Below are 26,005 nucleotides of genomic sequence, written 5' to 3' on the forward strand. Positions count from 1 at the left end.
TCACAATTTGACTTGTTGTGGAAACTATCTCCTACTTATCAATTGATGAGCTTAAGGGGCTTTCTAATAAATGGTTCATAAGGAACAACACTTGGTGAAGGTTTTGTAAATGGGGTTGCAAGCTTTGGGTTTAACCATGGAGGAAACTTTTTAGTTAAGCATGCTCAGGCTAGAGTAGTACTAGGATGGGTGACCTCCCAGGAAGTCTTGGTGCTTCACCCCTATGAGCATCACCTAGATCCAATGAGTGCTAAGTCTTCCATTTATTCTCATGAGAGATGGATTCATGTTGAATCACTACTCATGAAACATGGGTCAATGAGTTTAACTGAAAATCACAAAGTTAAATCCTAATAGCAATATCACAATTTGACTTGTTGTGTAAATTATCTCCTACTTATCAATCTTTTTATCTCTTTCAAAATTACTATGGAGATCAAGAACTATAATTTTTTTTTCAGATATATCAATTTTGTCCATGGTTTCATTTTCTCTATTTGTTATGAGGGAATCTATGGATATACTCTTGTATTAATTTCCATGGTCGTTGGAAACATCCAAAGAGATATGACATTGTTCAGGACTATTGGGCTCTTGATTTTTAGATTCATGCTTCTAACTAGAAGTGGTTGAAGTTGTAATCTTCATGGATCAACCCTTAAGGAGAACCCTTGGTTCCTTGACCCCTCATTATGCAATTTTGGAGCAAAACTGAACCAAGATCCTAAGGCTTGAACCATTACCAAATTTGAGCAGATTGGGTGTTTTTAGGATCATATGTGACCCAAGGAATCACTTTCATAAAGTGGTTGCACATAAGGACGATACTTCCCATGCAAACCAAAAACTAGGCTAGTAGCCTTCTAAAACTAAAAATTGGTGTTAAGTTTTGAAAAATTTTAAGACCAATAAAACCAAATACTAATTTGAGTACCCCTTTGGGTAATACACATTCACCTCAAAGGGTTTGAGTTGACTCCACAACCAGAACACAAAACTCTAGCTTTTTGCTCTAGGCTAGAGGGTTAATTAAGCCTCCATTTACAAAGGAAGTACCCTATCCAAACTAGTACTCTTCCCCAAACCACTTGGAACATCTAGGGGGTGATGAGAAAGTGTTAAGTCCTAGGTTTCAACCTCAGGGGGTCGATCCATGAAAATTTATGCACTTGGTTGCATAAATGTACATGGTGTATACATAGAGATATACACCTAGGGCTCATTGATTCTCCTATCTCCTTGCAATTACATGAAAAGTAACAACATAAATGGAAGGGCATATAGAAAAATATCATTCCACCAATGGACATGATCATTCATGGGGGAAATGCCCATCTAATCCACAAAAGAAGCCAAAACCTTAGGTTTACTAACAAATTTGGAACAACATTCACAAAAGTTTGAGTATTAGGAGTTATAGAATGAATTAGAACATTACACCAAGTGTAAAAGGAAGCTAGTTAATAAGAAAATCCAAAATGGTGACCCTCTTTAAGAGATCTATCCATACACGCTCATACAACTAGGCAAGATAGCACAAAATGTAGGAAAATAGATAGATTTTATTGATTTGAGCAAAAATCTTACATCTTCTACCTTCTACCCACTTGGTAGGGCTATTTGAAGGCCTTCCCCAATGGTTACAATTGGTTCTCAAACCACTTCATCATTTGGGGAGCATTTGTATAACACCTTGGCAAGAGATCCAAAAGAACTAATCTAAAGTTTTATTAAGTTTGCCAAACATTTTTTTTTAAAGAATAACATATACATCAATTATAAAATAGTAGAAGCAATAACATAAAATCATACATAAGAAACACATAACAAATTAGATTCCTTAAGGATCCCAAGATGTTGAATCACATTTAAATTTAAATAATACTAAGTCCAATAAATAACACATCCACATAAAATAACAATTACAAGTTCAAATCCATTGAAATTATATACATTTTTTCTGAATGTCACTTGGCAATATTCAAAATGCATAATCATCCAAAATACATGTCACGGGGTATGAAAGATTGAAATAATATACATATATAAAATAGATTACATCATCCCTTTAGGATCCATGAAACAAAATGTTAGGATAAAACCACGGACATAAATAAAAACTACATGCAAATATAACCAATAACAGAAAAATAATAGATCACACAGAAAATGAACACAAGGCACCAAGATTTAACACGATTCACCCAATCCCTGGGCTATGTCCACCAAAAAGCAAGTATGATCTTATTACAATCTAGTAATTACAACCTGATTGCAATCTGTAATCCCTTACAGCTCAATACCGCCGCAAGAAGCAATTTCACATCACACTATGATACAATCCCTAACCCTAAGCCCTTTTATACAAATATTAAATTGCTTTAAAGGGTTATAACATGTCAGCCCAAATCTACAAATGGTGAATCTATGAATCTCAAATAAAATTGGGCCCACTAATTATGGAGTATGTACAGTACTTTCCTAATCAGTCACCACAATCTAACACAAAATACAATACAATAAGTAAAATCATCCATCATATAGATATAATCTGTTGGAAATATTCAAGACTATGCTAAGTTACTGAGAGGGGAGGGGTGAATCAGTAACTTCTAAAACTTTAACAATTTCAATTATTATTCCAATAATCCAATTAACACTTAATTCATCACATCTAATCTAATTGAATGCATGAGAAACTGAAAACACGAAAGCATCCATAACACTTTGACACAAAGGTTTGGTGACCTAGAAACCTTCCAAATAGAAAGTAAAACTAGGGTGGGGATAATACCCAAAAACTTTAGTACTGCAACATAAAGTTGGCCTATTAAGGCTTACATTGATCACTTCAGATGATTTTCTTTGTTAGGAGAAATTAGGACTACTAGGTCCACCTTGTGAGAGGATTTACAAACATATAATGAAGTTTGCACTCAGTAAAGAGATTTATGAAAGACTGTTAGGTCTACCTTGTTAAAGGATTTTGAATGGTTCACCTATTAGGATGAAGCAATAATAGATCTTTGATTTGCAATTGGATTTGCTAAAAGAGATTCCTTCGTGTACTGATCACCTTTCTGTGATAGATATGTCTCTACTACTTCTTATGTTGTAATGGCCTTTATAATCCATTCTTTTTCTATTGCATAACTAAATTTTTCACATCCACATTCACATTACATCCATACACTTTTCTTAGAATGATATGGTACAGTATATTACATATATATACGAATCCAAATTACATAATTGCAAAGTCGGCCATGATACAAGTTAACACAAATATTACAAAGTCAGCCCATATGAAGACACTCAAGTTTTGAAGACTAACTCAATGAGGTTTTGATACTTGGCATCCACTATCAATGCTCAACATAATCATACACTTGGTAGACATAGAAGCTCAGTCCATACTGATCACTTTCAAGTAGTCTTGAACTCGGTCTACACCAGTGACTCAGTAGATATTGTACAACTCAGCAAATACTGAATCACTTACTTAGCATAAGGTAGCTCAGTTAACACTAGCTTCGCATCACATGAACTACAAACTCAGTAGATATTGTAATGCTCGATAACCATTGATAAACTTGGCGTATATTGAAATGCACAGTTTGAACTTTTGGACTTCACACTGACTAAATATTCTTGATAACCATTGGGATTTTTCCAAAGGACTAGGTAGCAACTATAGAACTTGGTGGCTATTGAATTACATGGAAAACACTATAAACTAAACAATGAGATCGGTAGCTATACACAATATAAATAAGTGTGTGTCACTAATAAAAAAGTTGATTGATATGTCAACAGTCTCCCCCTTTGGAATTAGTGACAATAACACTTATTAGCCAAAACTAAATACCTTGTATCCATCACCACATGATACTAGCTTGGTAGAGTATACTATATTTTTGATATTTTTCAAAATTGATCTTTGTAAGGTATATGCAGTATACTATACATATTTTTCTATATACAGCATGTCTTACTAATAAAAGTTCTCCACCATAGCATATTTCTCCCCTATACTATGTGTTTCTCTGTACATGTCTTAACCAATATATCTTTGCTCCCCCTTTTTGACATTTATGCCAAAGGTTTATTTAAACTTATTTACATAGAAACACCAAAATGGGATAAGAATTCAAAATGTACCTTGAAAGTGATTGTCAAGGTTTTATCCCAATTTTCTTGTACGACCTTGCATGTATGTAGGGAAATTTGCACTTCCACTAATAGTTCAAACATATGGTCTGCAATGGAGAAGTTATTATCATGGATCAGAGTTTTTGAATATACAATATGTTTCTACATTGCATCCATGATTGGAAGGATCATATTTTGTATGTCAATCAATGTTGATAAGATCCTTGCTTCTTCTCTTAACAATTTAGCTTGCATGTATGACAAAAATCTAATTTTCTTGAAATGTGTAGAGTTTGAACTAGGGTCAAGTTGCAGCTACTGAGGACTTGCCTTTAGATCTATATCTATTTTGGACAATTTGTCCTTTATTTCCTTTGTATACTCAAGGACATCATATAGTTTTCAAAAAAGTGATGACACATTTGAAAAAGACACCTCAAGATTAACCAAAATTGTAGAAAGCTCAAATTGATAAATGGCTATTTATTGAGCAATGTACTCCAACACTTTATTATTAACTTTCTTTTCAGCCTTTTCAACTAGCTTATCTTGAATATCAATGTCCTCATTGAATTTTTGGACTACTTCTACTAGCTAATACAAAATGGGTTGAGAAGAATCAACCTCAATTCCTATTGCCTTGGTCAAAATGTTCTTGGCATCTTCTATTATCTTATACTCTTTCTCTCTCTCCTCTTAATATTTTTTTCTTAGCCTTTTTCTGGAGGAGTTCACCAAATGTGTGCATTTGTTCTAGAGTAAGTTTGTAAATATCCGATTTGGGGATTACTATTTCCTTATCTAAATCTATGTCTTCCTCTATCTCCTTTCCTTTACTCAAAAAATATGTACTCGGTTGAACCTTGGGCTCAATTTTCCTTGCACTTATTACTTTTGTACCTAGAACGAAAACAATAGTAGACATACTTGGGTTAGCATTGAAAATTGATACTGTACTAATTGAAGGTATACTTGTAGATATAATTGAAGAATCCAAAATTGATGAAGTCAAAATTGTAGAACCCAAAACTAAATTAGTCAAGATTGGAGAGCTTACCACTGAAGTACTCAAAACTAAAGAAGTCAAAATTGGAGAAGTGAAAATTGAAGTACTTGACTCAGTAGATGAAGAAGGAGTCTACAACTTGGTGGATGAAGTGGAAGTCACTTATGTTAGTGATATGCTGAGCTAAGTTGGGGGAAAGAGTGATTGGACATTTGATGTATCACTAGCAGTCACAATCAAACTTGTTGAAGCTATCTCCATACTTGATGTAGTCAATGGTTTGCTCGGGGAGTGAGGAAGTGAGGAAATGACTATTTTAGCTATCTTAACTGGGTCAGTCTCCTCATCATCTTTCTTTTCTTCCTCAGTAGCTTATTGATCCTCTTCATCTTGTTCATTATCAAAATGAGTTACTTCTTCAACATTTCCTTCATCATCTTTCTCCTTATCTTCTTATTCATCATCATTATCCTTTAATTCAACTAGAAATTCACTTGGTTTATGAAGATGATAGACATTTTTCCAAGTATTTGTAGCATTCCTAACAATATGCTCAATGTCTTTGATCAAAACCAAACAAATATTAAAATTTAGAGTCAGTTTTTCTTCATTTTTCTTTAATGACTCTTTCACCTCAGCATCTAATATGCTGGATAATACCTGCCTCAGGGTTTGTACATATATGTCTTTGACTATTTGCATAGAAAAATCCCATCTTAGCTTTATCTTTTCTAATAATTCACTGAGGACTTGAGAAGCAATCTAGTTTGGTGAGTATTTCCATTTACCTATTTTATTTAGCACCAAGTCTTCAACTTGCTTCTACTCTATCTCAGTTCTAATCTCATATTTCAATGATTTAAAAAAATTTATCCCTACTCCCTCTTCCAATTGCTTTAGCCTATCCTAGAAGGTGGGTGGAGGTCTGTTGAATACAATGTCACCTCCTTTATTTCATGACCTCCTTGTAAAGACTATAGTGGATGGCTTTGTAGGCTTGGTGATGATCACCTTGCCCTTTTTCTTTAGAGGCTCTTCTTCTTTCTCAAATTCTTCCTCATCCTCTACTTCTTGCACATCCTTACCTTTTCCTTTGGTTAACAAGAGAGGTGCACTTAATTTCATCTTTGTTGTCCTTCTCTTTACTTTGTTAACCACCTATGGGAGCTTTATTTCTAGCTCAATTTTGGCCTTAGCTTCATCATATGTTCCAAAGTAAGGGGCCTTGGGGTCAATAGGTTCATTGACAAGGGTTTCAATGATGTCCTTTCTGTCATCAATATTCACCTCATAGCCAAGAGGTTTCACCCATGCAACTCTAGGCTTAACTGCCTAGATGTATACCTTGTCACTATCCACCATGAAGCAGAGATCATCCTTATAATCTTTAGCTAACTTCTTCAAAATTCTGAACCTATTGTTCATTTTCTCTTTGAATACATCAAAGTAATTGTCCATGATGATGTTGTAGTTTTCACCCATCTCTACAATATATTCATTTATTTGGTAAAGCACAGGCACATCCTTTCTCCAGACTATAGTGCCTTTAGAAGAGAAGAACTTCTATACATAAAAGAATAGTCAATTAACAATGAACCAAATTTGCATGGGTTGTTCTTTGACATTCTAATACTTTTCATGTTTTTGTTGAACTACCTCAACAATAGGTCGGCAAGGTCATATGAAAATTTGTTCTTAACCACTTTATATGCCAAATCCATGGCTTCACATGACACAATATTAAGTTAGCTTGAACTATATATCTTATGTGCAATAACATGAATTCCAAATTTCAATTCTACATCTACAACATTTTCGATTTTCATACCTCTTCCATCCCACTCAGCTAGGGTTTTCTTCTCCAACTCTGCTTAACCTAGGGTTTTCATCATTTTGGCTTTGGCTCACATAGGAAGGCTAATGATTTGATGAATCATCTTCTTTGTTATCAGAATTGGTTGTTCTAACCATAGCTATCTATTATGTACCTAGCTAAGGATAAATCTAATCTATTTAATTTAAAATTATTAGGGCATATGGGGGATATGTGTCAACCCTTTGGTTCCTAGATGTTGATGCTCGAGTTTTAGGGTTCCATTTACACATAATTGACCTAGGGCATCATCCATTTCTAGAGTACTAATTTCTTGAATATCACATTTGAAATGAGTACAAATGTCATTAACAAGAATTACTAGTTTCACTTTGTGAGAGGATTTACAAACATACAATGAATTATGCACTCAGTAAAGAATTTATGAAAGACTATTAGCTCTACCTTGTTAAAGGATTTTGATTGGTTCACCTCTTAGGATGAAGTAGTAGCAAATCTCTGATTTGTAACTAGATTTTTTGAAAGAGATTCCTTTGTGTACTGATCACCTTTCTTTGATATATATGTCTATGTTGCTCCTTATGCTCTAATGGCCTTTATAATTCACTCTTTTTTTGCTGCATAACTGATTTTTTCACATCCACATTCACATTACATCCATACATACACTTTTCTCACAATGATATGGTACAATACATTACATATATATACCAATCCAAATTACATAATTACAAAGTCAGCCATGATATAAGTTAACACAAATATTACAAAGTCGGCCAATATGAAGACACTTAGGTTCTAAAGACAAACTTGGTGAGGTTCTAATACTCAACATCCACTATTAATGGTTAGCATCATCATGCACTTTGTAGACATAGAAGCTTGGTCCATATTGATCACTTTCAATTAGTCTTGAACTTGGTCTACATTGGTGACTCAGTAGATATTGTGCAACTTAGCAAACACTGAATCACTTGGTTAGCATAAAGTAGCTCAATTAACATTGGCTTTGCATCACATGAACTACAAACTTGGTAGATATTGCAATGCTCAATAACCATTGATAAACTCAATGTATACTAAAATGCACAATTTGAACTACTAGACTTCACACTAACTAAATCTACTCAGTAACCACTAGGATTTGTCCAAAGGACTCAATAGCAACTATAGAACTCGGTGGCTACTAAATTACATGGAAAACATCATAAACTGAACAATGAGCTTGATAGCTATACACAATCTAAATAAGTGTATGTCACTAATATCAAACTTGACTGATATGTCAACAATAAGCATCCATCATATACACAAAAAATAGAATGAAAGGAAATGTAGAACAAGGAACTCCAACCATGGCATTAACAAATGGATCTCAATGGTAAAAGTCAAAAGCACTACCACTCGACCTCATGGTAACCCAAAAAGGTCCACTGCCACCATGTTGAGGAGATAATCTCAAGTCCCAAAAATCAAAAGTGATATCTAGGTCAAGGAAACACTAAAACTAATCTAACTCAAAGGTTCCAAGATAAAACGACATCTAAACCAGAGGCAAACAAAGACACTTAGGTAATCTATAATGCTAGTGGGCAAGTGTCATCACACGAGCCAACTCTAAGGTTACTCGACTAGTCTTTTAATCCTCCGGCCCCCTAGTGACTCTATGTGGCACTAGTATCCTTTTGTACTGACAAGGCATACTAATAATGCATGGTTGCAACCAAGATTCTTTGTTACTCCCATCCTAATATGTAATACCACTCAAGGCATGGGCGAGGAAAGACAAAGATTCTTATTAGGTTCATTTTACTCTCATTTAGTGTAGTATTTTCACTTATTAACTACTTACAATGGGTTACCTATTAGCCTCTTTAGGGCCTCGGCCTCCATTGCAAGCCACTTCCCAACTTAATATATATATAACCTACCCTAAGCTCAACAAAGCAAAAAGGATTTCAAAAAACATAAAACCCATACATCAGTTCTCTAAACAAGCAATCGATAAGTATAGAAATCACTTAGTCAAAGTACGACATCACAAATATGATCATCCTAACAGGACTTATCCAAGAAGGTACGCATAAGTCAAAACATAACATCATATATAATCACCAAAGCAATATTTTCTGGCCTTTGGTAAACATCCTAGGACTAGTCAACACTCTAGTCAACCCCCAATTCCAACATATAAGAAAACACTCAACAAATAGTGTAACTCATAGTTTTGTTTGATTTTGAAGACACATAATTTGAGTTTACAGTAAGGTTTAAGTTTTTATTTCATTGTACATTTTTGGTTTGATGAAGTTAACTATATCCCCATATATTTTAACCCATTTTCACATTTAAATATGAATAGCTCATTACCATAAACTCACAAAACAAACATTATCTCTATAAAGATCTTAAATTTTAAATAATAATTATTAAATAATTAGTTGGAAATTATTTAATATTATTAAATTTTAAATAGAGAATTCCCATAATCAATTTCTTTTATAATGTTCCATCAACAATTAATTAATTAATAACTAAATGAATTAAATTAATTGCTTATAACAAATATTTCAATAAAACCCTAAATGAGTTGTCATATTTTAATAATTTAAGAAAAGTATTAATAAGCATATTAATAAAACCTATTAAAAATAACTTTAAAATTAAATTACAATTTAACTAAATTAAATATTAAATATCTAAAAATTAAATTTAAATTTAAATAATATTAAATATAACATAAATTAATTTTTTTAAACAATTATTAATAATTCATCATTTTTTTAAAGGCCTGCTAGCCTAGAAACCTTGTCATCGTAGGTGTTACTACTACCGCAAATAGTAGTACATAGTACTATTGCTACGTGTAGCAATAAGACCTATCACGCATAGCCTTTAATGACCATAGGTAGGGGTGGGGTTTGGGAATTGGTGGCCCTGCCCCCACCTTATTTAATTTTATCTATATTTAAAAATTAAAAAAACCCCTTTAAAAAACATAATTTGTCTTTTTAATAAGACAAAATAAATATTTTTCATAATTCATTATATATATATATATATATATATATATATATAGTGAAATTTATGAAAATACTCTAATAGAAAAAGTCTGATAAACTAGTCAATTTAATATTCTATAACTTTTGTTTCTTTCAAAACCCTTCCCGATTTAAAATACTAACTTTTTAATCTACAAAATGAGGGTTTTCTAATGTCTCAATTCTCATAATACAGGCTATATACAATATGAATATCAATATAATTCACTATGGAAGATTCATTTTAGAAGAGACTATGAAAATAGATCTAACAAACACAATGTAGATAGGAATTTCAAAGAACATAATTCATTGTGTGAATAAAACACAAGATTTTGTTGGGCCCATTTTTTGTTGCACCAAAAGCCATGACTGTTAGTGAACATGGAACGCCACATAATTAACCACCTGTGGGCAGGGGAGTGCATCACATCACCCAACAATCTCCCCCTCGACGCGCATACCAGGTGCTTACGTGGGTCGGGAAGGCACCAGGGAGATTTGAACCCATGACCAGGCCAAAACCAGGCTCTGATACCAATTGTAGGGCCCATTTGCTACTGCACCAAAAGCCATGACTGTTAGTGAACATGGAACACCACATAATTAACCACCTGTGGGCAGGGGAGCACGTCGCATCACCCAAAAGATTCTACTTAAATTTGATTTTAATATGCAATCACATGAAGAATGTGAGAAACTCCTCTTTCCTCTTAAACCCTGTTTTCTAAAAATCCTTCTCCAAAATCCGCAATCCCTGCGAAATGAACTCTCAATCTCTGACAAGTAGGTCTCCCCTAAATTTGGGGCACTGATTGTGCAATCATGTAAGGGAACTCGTTGATCACAATCCTTTTAATATTTTATTACTTTTTGGATATTCATGCACACTTTTTGCAATTTAAAATATCTATTAAATATATTTCTCTTTCTCTCTTTAATTAATTTTTGAAGGATTTTTTTGATGAAATATTTATTAACTTAAGTAATAATAATATTTAGCTTTTATTTAAAAATGATCTCCTAAATATATATTATTATTAAATTAAATAAAGATTATTACGCTCTAAAATTAGAACTATAATTTTATCTTTAAATTTAATTCTTCTATTTAATTAATTTCTAAATTAATTAAATATAATTAAATATTGAAATTATCTTAATAATTTTTCATTAAATATTCTTTTAATTTCACTTAATTAACAGAAAAATCACTAAAGACTTACAAGATGAAATATGAAAACTCACCATAAAATACAACATACAAGATCAAACTCAAGGATTATAATCACAAATTTATGTCATATGATGAATTTGAAGGGGTAATTATCTCAGATACTAGTCCTGATTTCTAGGACAATTGCTTTTAAGGTTAGGATTTGGACTCAAGAATTTATCTCTCCTCTCTTACCATTGAGATATTACGATAGGGTACGCTCATCCTGACAATTCAAGGAAGTCGATACCTAATACCTACAATCTACATAAAATCCATGCATGTACAAACACATATATTCTAAACTAAATAGGTAATGGCAGGAAGTGGTGCATCATGTAGATTCTAACTAGCAGGTGACTATGACTCCCTTCCTTAACCACATCAGAAATGTCACACATAAAGAAAACATAGACGCACACCATACACATGCAATATGAGGTAAGTATCCGTAGAAAATACATATAAATAATCCATCTAACTAACATCATTAAATAATTGGGATCACTTTAAATAATCATCATCAAAGTATAGTCATGCATATATGAAGTAACTAGTACCAAAGTAGTCTCACCATATAATCAACTAAGTATGAAAACAATATCCAATAATTTAGAAAATAATATTACTAATAATCAAGCATAAACATAAACTGGCCTAAAAGAGTTTGGCAATAATAATTGAAAAGTAAACTAGGGGTAGGCACTACAATTTCTATAGTATTTTGCTAATTTTGCAACTTTGCAACAAAAGTTGCTAAGCAACTTTTTGAGAATTTTTGCAATTTTTTCTCACAAGAGAAATTTTTATCCTTGAGTAATCATAAATGATTCCTCATCAATCCTAACTATGAAAGCACACAGGAAATACCAAAATTCTCAAAAATCTAAAGCCTATTGAGTCTTTTGACGATAGTTGACCAAGTGGCTTATAAATGCCAAATCTTGGGACTAGGTCTTACAAAGTGGACCAAAAGGTGTTATTTGAACTACTATAACTTAATGATTTGATCCTTTGGATGTTTCCAAAGGTATTTTATCTTTCAAATCAAATAGAAGGTACTCTTACACCAACAACTTAGTGATATGGTCAAATGCCCATAACAAATTGATGTTGAGACTTGGTGTATGTTAAGTGACCAAGCACCAAATACTAGTTACACATGAAAGCACTATATAGGACCACTGGTTTGTGAAAGATATGAAGGAGAAATTTTTTAGTAGTGGGTAGGTAAGTATATTTAGATCTTGTTAAACATCAATCAATCAATTGACTTGATCACTATAAGTGAAGGTTGTATGGACCTCAACATATTTTATTTTAGATTCTATGTTTAAGTAAATTTTATTTTACTCTGCAAGAAAAAAAATTTATGTTCATAAGTAATTTTAGATATGTTTTTTCCAACATACTAATGTCCATTGTCTTAAAATAGGTGGATTAAACATTTGAATTTGCATGCATTTGTCAGATGTTGGATTTCCACAACTTTGTCTTCTCAATAAAAGAAAGCAACCCAATAATTATGGTCCAGGCATGCCACTTTCTTGTTTTAGAGATGAATTTCCTAGGATGGGATTATCCATTGCATTTGGGAGTTACTAAAGCTGGTGAAGGTGAAGATGGGCAAATGAAATCTGCAATTGGCATTGGAACACTTTTGTAGGTTTCTTCTAATGATTCTCTTCCTCATTTCTGTGTCAAGATATCACAATTTTTTTTTTTTAACCCTATCATGATATATGTTGACACTTGTCAATTTTCTATGCAGGATGATTTGGGTGATATAATTTGGGTTTCCATGATGGAAGCTCTAGAAAAGAAGATAGATCCATGTAGAAGACTTGCAAATCTTGGAATGCAAGCTGCCAAGCTCGAGAAAGGAGTGCCAAGCTTGCAACTAGCTTCTTTATACATGTATGGTGTTAATGTTCTTATGAATCATCACTTTACTTTTGAATTTAGTATTGATATTTTAAAAGCTATTCTTTTGATAGGCTCCTTTTGAGGAGAAGCACTGCCACTACTTTGATTTCCAAAGGAGAACCAACCAACTTCCCATACAGAAGGTGTGTTACACTTTATTCTTGTAGGCTTTCTTTTTCTAGAATATTTATAATTCCCTTTTCCCATTTGTTTGATAATTCTCCATTTCAAATTATATTTGTGCTTATTTTTCCATAATGGAAGTCTTGTTTAATTATTTCTTTTTGTACTTCTACTCAGCAATGTCTCAACTGAAGGAATTCAATTTTGTGTTGTTTGAACTGCTTAATTAATTCATTGTATAGGAGTTTCTACCAAGGTAAACTTGAAAGAATAAAGTTATTAGTACACATGCACATATAAAAAATCAACTCTAAATGACAAATTGTGTAGGTTGCATGGGTATGTGTACCCACACCCCTAGTACCAAGTACAAGTATCCCAAGTACTAGGTCCTCAGTGGAGAGCATCATAGCTAAGACCTTGATTAAGATTTTTATTTCTAGTTTTGGCTTTTGTTTGTGTATCAACTTATTGTTTATCAAGCTTAATTCAATACGTAATCAATTTGAAACTTTGATATGATGTTGATTAACAATGAACTTTATCACTATTCAAATTAGTAGTTTATCATTTGCAAAATGGCATTTTTATATGATTGATGATCTTCTTCATGTTTAAAGTTTTCCTTCTCTATTATCTAGGTAAACATTTTTCATATATTAATAATCATTATTACAAACATATTACAAATCTAAAACTGAAAACAATAGTAAAATACATTACATTTGCAAACTTTATCATTGTTCTTGTTTTGAAAAACCATTGTCATGACTCATAATTTCAGATTTTCTATAAATATTATTATATTTAAATAAAAGTTTGGCGTACCCTATTTTAAAAAAGAATCCTACTGATATTGTTACTCTAAATAACTAAGTACCCCCACCCCCGTGCAACCTTGCAAATTACATATATAATTCAAAGTATGCACATTTGTTGTCAAATCCACAAGTGATGCAAGCAGACTTGAGCTCAAATCTACAAGTTACATCAACCCTATGGGTCAAAAAATCATTATATGGGTTCAACAAAATGGGTCAAACTTGCACTTCAAAATCAAACATGCACCCAACAAGTCAATTTTGTAAATCAATAAAAACTCCAAAATTAATCCATCCTAGATGTTGCAAAGTTCCACTTTACATGAATTCTTTTGTTGAGAAAATGTATTAAATGGCTTGAAAATCACATGAAACTATTTACAGGTTTTTTATAGTTGGGTGAGACCCTTTTTGAGGAGTTTTTAGGATTGTTCATAGTTATTTATTTTTCCTAAAGGATTATAACATGTGCCTTTAATACTTGAAGCATGGTGTGAGGACTTTTTGGATTAAAGCTCCAAACATTTTGGAGGTTTTAATTCATTGTTGAAGGTACCTTGGTCTTGGGAAATATATTCAAATGCTATTTCCTTAGAGAAAGAGAAAATATTAAGGGTTGTGAGCATTTTGAGCTAACTAGGCTTGCTATATTAGTGCCATATTCAATGGTACGTGACTAAAAAATACATTATCAGACTATTGGGTTGTTATTTTTGGCTATTTGGAGATCTTTAGTGCATATTAGTAATGTGCAGAGTTGCCAAGGGCTCTTGAGAATGTTCTATTCAAGATTGATGTGCACTTGAGTAGTAAATATTGATCTTTCACATCTGATGTACACTATTCTTCAAACCTACATGATAGTTTAGTGGAGTTGAGTGTGCCTATGGTGGTTAGCACCCAAGTGAAGGTGTGTTTACTACTTGGAAGGTTTTTCTTAAGTGTAATCTACATATGTTGTGCCTTGCACCTTCAGTACAACAAACATGTAGCTAATCATGTTGTATCACACCTGCAACAAATATTGCTATGCTCAATTAAAAATCTTGACACTTGATCTAGGAGGCTCAAATTGTAAAAGTGAGTTGGTCTTGATGTCAATACTTTTTAAAGAAAATTACATTCTATTTATGTATCTCTTTCAATAAATGATTTTCATGCTTATCATTAATTGAATTCCTTTCACATGTATAGGGTGATGAGGTAGATTACAAGGGTATTCTACATTGAGATGTTTCAATTTTAATGTTTGTCACTCTTGATTAGTTGAAGGTGAAATTTTGTATATAATTTTTTATTCTATTAAATGATCATTTCTATAATGTCTCTCTATCCCCAAATAGTGGTTGATGTGTAAGATTTCATTTGATTATTCTTAACTTCCTAGTTCTTAGCTTTGACTCTTTTTTATGATAGTATGTTTTGTTTGATAAATAAGCTTTTTTGTATGTTTATCTTCTATTATAGACTCTCGAGCTCTTGTACAAGTGACTTGCAATAAATCTCATCGTTGACATGCCTTTTAAGGTATGGCCCTAATAGTCTTTTTCCATGTGTTGTGTCACAATTTCATCACTATTATAAAATATAATATTCTAACACTAATATATAACTTTATGTCTTCTAGGATCTTGCAACAATGGACTCAAGCTTGCTGAGGGAGCTTCCCCCTATGGATGACAGCGAAGCTATTTGTCCTTTCAACTTTTTTAACTTTTTCATTCCTATACAAAAATGACAGAGATGCATATTGATTCTATTTTAGTAATTTGTTGCTGTCATGTTTTTGTAACTTATTAGATCTGATGGATTTTACTTTTCATGAAAATTTGGAAAAGTTAAATGAAATTTATGGATTCTTTACTTATGTTCAACACTTGTGTGGGTGTAGAGGCTGGCAATTAAAATACTAGTGGATATAAGTGTTCTAAATTTGGTATCCTATTTTTTGAAAAGCAACTCCATTGTAAGGGCTTACACCTAAGCAAGAAACCCACCCAACTAATACATTTCCTTAGAAAAAAATTCTCCATGTTCAAAATGATATGCTTCAGTCAAGATGAACCAATTGACTCTTCCACATTTGAAATCCCAAATTTTAGGATATATCCTTCATAACACAAGAGCCTTATACATGAACAAGTTCAACTTGTAGTACTTCAAGAGCAACCTTTACAAAAGCCCATTACCTTTCAAGCAACCCCACAAATCCCTCAAAATTCTATAGCAAATAAGTCTTATCAAGAAAGTTGGAATAGAAAGTAGAATAAGGAGTTTTGTGAATTCAAAGAAAATTCTTTTGTTGGTAATACACTTGTTTGTGAGGTTCTAAAAGAAAAATTAGATCTGCTACAAGCAAATGATAAACATGCTAAGTTAGAATAGAAGATTGAAGAGCAAATAAATGTTGAAAAGAAAGAGTCAAATTAATGAGTTACCTAGTTATGTTGTGAACAATGATGAAGTGGTCACTGATTAGTTTTATGAACATCCTTATTTTTTTGATGAAAATGAAGTGAATATACCCATGCTAACCCCAATGACAAATATTGAACAACAAGAAGTTATAAATCATTTAGACATGGTGTTGCTATTTTAGGATGATAATCAAGACATCCTTGTCTTAAGAGATGAGAAAGGTGATATGGGTAAAGCAATTAATCAAGTAGAATAAAATTTGAAACAAGAGCTAATTTCCCAAAGTATGAAACTAGATAATTCTTTCTAATCTTCAAGAAAGAAAGACATGATGGTTAGATAGATTATAATGTGATTAGAAGATCAATGAAGAGCTTGACAAATGTCATTTTTATATCATTATATAAGATTTTTGTTTGAAACTTGATGTAATGCTCAACTAAGCATAACTGAAAGATAAGAAAACAAAGAACAAATACCATAAACTCAACAATATTTTTTTAAAAACATCTTAAAACAAGTACAAATACATAGATTGAATCATTCTCAATCTGAAAACCTCAATAAGAAATATAATATCATCCAAATATGTTTTCATAAAGATGCTTAATACATATCGAGTTCAGTACAATAATGTAGTACAACATCATTTCTAAACACCTATGTCCAACATAGGAACCCTAAATTTTGTTTCAAAAGTAACTTCAACGGTCATCTTTGGTTACTTGCTAAACAATCTCGAAGCACCTGAAAAACATACAAAAATGCAATACAACACAACAAGGGGGCTCAATACACACTGAGTTAAAAAGCATAATCCAACTGCATACATGTTAGAATAAACATATATAAACTATAATGCAAATATCTGAACCACTTAACATAGTGCAGTTTCAAATTAATATGCAAGAAGTAAACATTTACTTAACAATGCAAAATTAAACTCGCACTAAGAATAACCTGTAAATGAACCATATATATATTGAGGTGTCATCATTATGTCACTAAGATTCTGCATCCATGTATGATATGCCCATAGTCAACACATAATGGTAATCTCTATTATACTTGTCAATGACAGAATAGAGATATGCCTTGTTCTTCGTACCTAACCATATCGGTTTAAGTCATAGGTAAGGCCAATTATCTTTTATATGTAATTAACCCACCCAATACAATTTTAGGCTATCACTAAATTAATTAACTAAATCGGATAAACCAAATTCAGCCACCCTGATATATGTTCATCACAGCTATTCCTAAAATTCACATCAAATAGATATACTAAGAATGTACATGCAACAGATATAAATCAGTGTACAACATAATACTACATCCTTTAATCCATCTGAAACACATCTTATTCTACCAAGTTCAAAGGTAAATATAGATAATTACAGCAACAGAAATAAAACCTATATTATCAAGATCACGTAAATACAATTGAACTATAGCTCAGCTCAACGATACTTACAAAATCTCCATATTATACATTTGATTCCTTGCTGACCTAATTAGCTATACTTAACTTCGAACTGACCAAGACAACAAATCAAAATGCACATGATACTCTTGTTTTTTTTTTTTTTCAAATAATAAATCATTAAACAAATATCATATTCTGTTTCAATACTTGAAAACAACTTACATCTTAATTATGAACAGAAACATATATCTTTATAATAAAAGAATGTTGTTTTAAAACATCTTATCTCCGAATGATCCTTAAATGCTATAAAAACACTTCATACTCTAAATTTAACATAATAGAAACTAAATACAACCATTACTTTAACGAATGATCATTAACAAAGTTGTTAATATTCAAGTGTCTACTGCAGTTATACTACTGTATAACAAAATCCACCATTCAATTATATTCACATCAACATATGAAACATAATATTAGAGTTCAATATAAAATGTGATTCATAAAATTTATAGTAACTTTCATCATGCCAACAATCAAAAGTAATAAGGATGTAATTCATCAATACTACAGAGCATATACTAACTATTAATAAAATATCCACATTAATATAGAAACAGCAATTGTCAATGCCTCTATTTTTTTTAAATGGTGTCATATTCAATTGTGGATAATATCTCAAAAAAACAAGTAGTTATAACTCAATCTTCCTTATATTATAATAACCAAATTAAGCCATCTCTATGTTTCCTTTGTTTATAACAAGTTTCATATTAACATTCACATAAGATTGCTCTCGGTTACTATTCATGACAGTCATCATATCCTTTCAAACAACTTAAACACAACTATATATAAATTTGAAACTCTTTATTGAAAATAACTTCTATATTTATAAAAGAAAACAAACTATAATGTTTCTTGAAATTACCACATGGCCCAAACTATCCTCATATATGTTTGAGAGAGCATCACACAATAGCAAACAATATAATTTCCATTTATTATGAAATTTCATTATACTTTTGTTAATGATACGAACCACATAACACTTCAACAGTAAACAACCATCGACAACATATAAAACTTATTCACATAAAACTAATAATCACTAATGCTAGATTGTCTATGTTTCATACCAACCGTTTGACGTTATGTCTGTTGCGGTTTCACTTAGTTGTTCAACCATCATCAATGTTTTTGAATTCAAACATCTCTAACACCAAATATGACTTCTAATTCCTCTGTTTTTAAATCATATATAGTGGTCAAACTAACAATGTACCCGTATCCATATTTCAAAAGTTAAATTTGTGCTTCACACCTATAGACACAAACATATAGTATAATAATGACAGAGCCCTATCTTCATAAAAGTTATTTGATAATATAACTATACCTATGGTCCATGCAGATTCATAAAATCAAAAGCACAATTCCATATATTCGACTCAGTAACACTTATGTTTATGCAAACAATCGACACAAGTAATTGCACAAACTATTTTTACAAAATATCCAAGCCAAAACTATAGCTCAATTCATAATGTAACTACGATCTATGTTGCAAGCTATTTAAATGGTAGAATGACAATAATATACATGAAGTTGAAATACCCAAGTGACCACGGTTTAATAAAACAGAGTATAGAAACCATCTAAACCCCAAAGCAAACAGCAATACACAAAACAAAGATGTATATATGTAACCCATATCCAAATATGGATATAAACAGGTCTCAACACTTATGCCCAACCCTGCTTACACCCATACCTGGGTATCAACAAGCATATTATAAAAAAAATACTGTAGCCTCTACAATTCTTCAAGCAAAATTAACACCCAAAAAAGTAAAGGAATAGGTAAGGAAATGCCCCCTACCTCCAAATTTTAGAAGATGAAAACTCAAAATGATGCCCAGCAACCAAATTCACTGCCAAAACCCCAAACCAAAACCAGACTTCCAAAATTGAAAACTCTGATAATGAATGATACTCTGAATTCCAACAATGTACGGATTCATAAGCATGAAAGCCCTATTGACCAAATCCACCATGATGCTGAATTTTAGTAATAAGCATCACAGATGCAAAACATACAGAGAAATGTGGCCAAATTCCCAAGCCCAAACACAACAAGAACTCAAACATATGCATACAGAAATGGCTGACTAATTCAATGTAATAATTCCTCTTAAATGAGCATTAAATGCAATTGAACCACTTCCACAATGAAGAGTACAGATGGAAATCATCTTGCCACCGCCATATATGTTTGGCTATTAAACTTCAACATAATACCTCATTCAAAGCATCGAGACCCATTTAGGGTTTTAGGTTAGAAAACTTTGTTTTTTTTTTTAAAATATGATATGCAAAACACATACCTAATAACCACCAACCCCATATATATTAATAGAAATTGATTTAAAACATAAACTTAATGCATATATATAGACCTTTTAATATACAACACACATATGTATAAATATATATATAACATGTGAAAAGAGTATTAGGAAAATACCTAAGTTCTACAAATATCACTAAACAGCGTATTATCATTAATACTGATGCACAAAATATAAACATGATAATCATAACATTATGCTGATGTATAACAAAATATGAAAGCGATAACCATAAAATCTGAGCTACATTTAAAGCTTTTCAGAAATGTTCTCCATTCATATTCTACCTGAAGACAATATACAGCAATATCATTAAAACTAGAAACATTAGGCATTAATTCTAACTACATCATAAGTTTGTTAGATTCATAAATGTCTCTATCAAAGCTTAAAATAAAGTAATTCTGAAATAGAAACATAATCATCTGAAAAGAACTTATAATCACAAAGTCTTAAAATGCAGTAAAACTGAAGTAGTGGTCAGGCATGACATCCCCTACTAGGCTTTGACTTTCTCCTGGAAGTTAGCAAACAAGTGCGGATGAGTTGCTCTCATCATTTCAGTGTCCTCCTAGGTAGCAGATGTTTCATCATTGGGGTCCCATAGGACTTTTACCTACCTTATTTCTCTTCCTCTTAAACTCATAGTTCTGCTTTGCATGATCTGTACTGGTTCCAACATGATTTGACCATCCAAAATTTGCAAATTTTTCCAATCAAGCACATGAGCAATATTAGGTATATACTTACGTAATACTAAAATATGAAATACATTATGTACACGTGAAAGACTCGGTGGCAAGGCAAGTTTGTAGGCAACAGGTCCAATCCGTTCCAAAATTTCAAATGGACCTACAAATCGTGGTGCTAACTTGGATCCCTTTCCATATCGAATTGGACTCTTACGCGGCCTTACCCGGAGAAATACTTTATCACCAACCAAGAATTGACGGTCAATCCTATGCTTATCAGCATATTTCTTTTGTCTATCCTAAGCAGTAATAAGGTGTTCTCTAATCCTCTTCACCTACTGCTCCAAATCTTGAAACATATCAGGTCCTAAAAGAGTCCTGTCTTCCAAATTGTCCCAGCTGAGTGGTGTCCTACAAGGTCTAGCATACAATGCTTGAAATGGTGCCATACCTATGGAACTGTGATATCCATTATTATACATGAATTCTACCAAGTGCAGGTACTCCTCCCATTTATTCTGTCTATCCATTACGTACATCCTAAGCATGTCTTCCAAAATCTGGTTGACACGTTTAGTTTGTCCGTCTGTTTCTGGGTGATAAGCTGAACTGAAATTCAGTTGAGTACCTAACTCTCACTGCATGGATTTCCAAAGAGAAGAAGAAAAAACTGGATCCCTATCAAAAATCATCTTTTTAGGAATTCCATGTAACTTAACTATCTGTTCCATATATACTTTGGCAACCATTGCTGCATTATAGGATGATCTAACAGGAATAAAATGAGCAACCTTCAAAAACCAGTATACCACCACCACAATAGCATCGTGCCTATGAGCTGTAATAGGAAATCCAATTATAAAATCTATAGAAATTTTGTCCCATTTCCATTCTAGAATACTATGTGGCTGCAATAAACCTACAGGGTGCTGATGTTCAGCCTTAACTCACTCACATTCCAAGCATTGAGCCACAAAATCTGCTATGTCTCTCTTCATTCCAGGCCAATAATAATACTGCTTACGGTCACCAAGAATTTTCTTGACACCTGAATGAGCTGAATATGGTGCTTTGTGAGCCTCCAACATAACTAGATTTCTCAAATCACCCAACTCAGGAACGTACACACTCCCTCTATACATCAACAAACCTTCAAAATTCATTGAATACCCCTCAAAACACCCTTCTAAGATGCTGCCATTGTCAATAACAACCTTAACATCCTAAAACCAATGATCTACAGAAAGGTTCTGTAAAATCTTATTCTTAAGATCCACTAAAAGAATCAAAGAAGATAATTCATGTCACCTTTTGCTAAGTGCATTAGCAACCACGTTCTCCTTCCCTTGCACATATTTAATCTCAAAATCGTATTCACACAGGAACTCCATCCATCTTCGCTACATAGCATTGAGGTCTGGTTGTGTGAAAAGATATTGAAGGCTATGATGATTAGAATGTAACTCAAATCATTGACCCAAAAGAAAATTTTGCCACTTGGTCAAAGCATGCATAATCATGGCAAGTTCGAGATCATGAGTAGGGTAATTCACCTCATGACTCTTTAGCTTTCTAAACTCATAAGTTATAACACGTCCATCTTGCATCAGCACTGCCCCTATGCCATCCAAGGATGCATCAGTGCAAACCACGAACTCCTTAGTGGAATCAGGGACTGCTAGAACTGGTGCACTGGTCAAACATTCCTTAAGTTTCTAAAATGCTACCTCGCACTCATCTATCCACACAAATTTCTTCCCTTTTTTCTGAAGAGATGTGATAGGATGCACTATTCTGGAGAAGTTTGATACAAATCTATGGTAATAGCTTGCTAAGCCCATGAAACTTCGAACCTTGGACACATTTTTAGGTGTTGGCCAATCAACGATAGCCCAAATTTTGGATGGATCTACAAAAATTCCATCACCAGAAATGATATGCCCCAAGTAACAAATCTTCGATTTGAAGAATTTGCATTTCTCAGGATTGGCATATAGTCTGTTCCTACGAAGGCATTCCAAAACTTGCTCTAAATGTTGCTCGTGCTCCTCAACAGAGTTAGAATACACCAAAATTTCATCCAGAAATACCACTACAAATTTGTCTAGATAAGTTCTAAACACACCATTCATTAGGCTCATGAATACAGAAGGTGCATTTGTTAACCCAAAAGGTACCACTATGAATTCGTAGTGCCCATACCTGGTGTGAAAAGTTGTCTTATAAATATCCGCTTCCTGGATTCTAAGTTGATGATACCTAGATTTTAGATCAATCTTCAAAAAGACTCGGGCACCCTTGACTTGGTCAAACAAGTCATCAATTCTAGGCAAAGGATACCTATTCTTAACAGTGACCTTGTTCAACTGTCTATAGTCTATACAAAGTCTTAAAGAACCGTCTTTCTTCTTGACAAAAATTATCGGAGCACCCCAAGGTGAAACACTAGGACAAATCAAACCTTTCTCCAAAAGCTCCTCCAACTAAAATTTAAGTTCAACCAACTCTTGAGCTGTCATTTTGTAAGGAGTTTTAGAAATTGGTTCCGTTCCTGGCACTAAATCGATCCGAAAATCAATTTCTCTTCTCAGAGGTATTCCCAGAATCTCTTCAACAAATACATCTAAAAAACTCTGCAAGACTAGATGATCATGAAAAGAACCTTTATCCATGGAATCATTTAAGTCGTTTACCGATATGGCAAACAAACTACAACCTTTTTGAGTACACCTTGCCAATTGCTTGGCAGAAATTGTCTACAAAGAGATGGGTCTCTTGATTCCCACAATAACTCTAGCTAATCCAAGATCATCTACACAACTGATTGACTTATCCTTGCAATCCAAAACAGCTTGATTCTATTCTAACCAATCCATACCCAAAACTATGGCATACGATCCTAAAGGTATAACCCTAAGGTTTGTTGAAGTAGTGAAAGATTTCATATGAATTTTACAGTCAGGAGCAACAATATCAGCATTCACCTTCAACCCTGACACTAACTCCACTTGCCATCTGTCCCTTGCCCTAACCACAAGAATACCACTATTTGCAACTAAAGTAGAAGAATTAAATGAGTCTGTAGCTCCAAAGTCAAATAAAATAGATACTTTCATACCTTGAGTATTACCCTGAGCTTCAATAATTGTGTTTTGGTGTCCAGCCTGCTTCTAATCTAGGGTTGCAAAAATATGATGGTTCCTGGCAGAATCACCAACTGTCACTTCAAACCTAGCTGGCTTAGGTCCAACCTTCGGCTTGTCCCAGTTAGGGCACTGAGACTAGTAATGACCCAACTAACCACAATGAAAACACTCAACAGATTTCTTGAATCCCATGTTCTGACCAGAAGGATTAGGAAATAGCTTATTACTCTGCACACTCTGAGGTGGTTGAGATGGTTTAGGCTATTCTGAACCCTTGGAGTTCTTACCAAACTTTCTCTTCTTGAATTTCCCACCTTAAAATCCTAATTTTGAACTACCTTGTGGAGGCTTTTGATTCCTACTAACATTCGGAGTAGGTGGATTCATGTTGGTTTTGTATGAAGCCCCATGATATCCAAACTTCATCTCAATCAGCTTTTCTCGCTCTGAAGCTTCCTGCATAGTCAAAGGTCAAAAAGTTCTCACTTCCTCCCCAATCTTGGGCAAAAGTCCTCTGATGAAGTGTTGTATCACGGCCTTATCATTTTCAGCCCACCTAGAAAACTTCTTAAGCTCATAAAACCTACGTTCATAAGCTTCCACTATAGAGCCAGACTACATAATCTGAAAGAACTCCTCGGCATGATCCTGATGCCAATATTCTGACATGAACCTCTCCTTAAAACCCTCAACAAAGCGTTTCCAAGTAACCAAAGAGATATCAATGCCAAGCTTCTCTAGCTCCTGTTCCCACCATAAGGAATCGAATCCTCTCAAGTGCATCACTGTCCATCTTACTTTCATGTTACTCATGTAACGGTGTAAGATAAAGCATCACTCAATATTCAGTAGCCAAGCTTCTATCGTTGTACCCTGTTATGTACCATAAAATAACGGCCCTTTCATTTTGGATAGATCCTTGAGTTGAGCTCTTGCCACTGGATCTTCCTCTATAGGAAGGTTAATACCCTACACAAGGGGTCTCCTATAATTCGCTCCCCCACCAGGAATCTAGTTTTTAGCCTCAATATTATCAAGATGTTCCAAAATCCTCTGAAGTACCATAGCCTGGTCAGCTTGGTTATCTCGGTTGTTTCCAACCCCAGCATTCTCATCAAACTGATCATTCCCAGCATCATTCTGGTACCTAGGACCTCTACCACAGCCCCTACCCCTGCCTCTGCCTCTGCCTCTGCCAGCAAGGTTATCCTCAGGAATGCCACATCCTCGAATTCCTCTAGTGATGGGAGGTATGATAGCAACCTAAAAACAAAAATCTATTAATAACGCATCGATGACAGGTTAAACCCTATAACCCAAGAGTCCTCTTAAATGAGCATTAAATGCAACTGAACCACTTCCACAATGATGAGTATAGATGGAAATCATCTTGCCACCGCTATATATGTTTGGCTATTAAACTTCAATATAATACCTCATTCAAAGCATTGAGACCCATTTAGGGTTTTAGGTTAGAAAACTTTGTTTTTTTTTGAAAATATGATATGCAAAACACATACCTAATAACCACCGTGGGTTTAAACCCCATATATATTAATAGCAATTGATTTAAAACATAAACTTAATGCATATATATATATATATATATATATATATATATATATATATAGACCTTTTAATATACAACACACATATGTATAAATATATATATATATATAACATGTGAAAAGAGTATTAAGAAAATACCTAAGTTCTGCAAATATCACTAAATAGCGTATTATCATTAATACCGATGCACAAAATATAAACATGATAATCATAACATTATG

The 26,005-nt window shown here is 33.2% G+C and overlaps 1 pseudogene; it reads right to left on the reverse strand.

Annotated features, from left to right (window-relative positions):
* The window catches only part of LOC149567245 (putative beta-1,3-galactosyltransferase 8), a 77,299-nt pseudogene extending 51,625 nt beyond the window's left edge, over positions 1-25,674 (reverse strand).
* Positions 25,675-26,005: the final 331 nt, after the last annotated feature.

Source organism: Cupressus sempervirens, chromosome 3 (genome assembly GCF_028749045.1).
Source record: "Cupressus sempervirens isolate cs-2001-9-10 chromosome 3, ASM2874904v1, whole genome shotgun sequence".
In the NCBI taxonomy this organism is placed as follows: domain Eukaryota; kingdom Viridiplantae; phylum Streptophyta; class Pinopsida; order Cupressales; family Cupressaceae; genus Cupressus; species Cupressus sempervirens.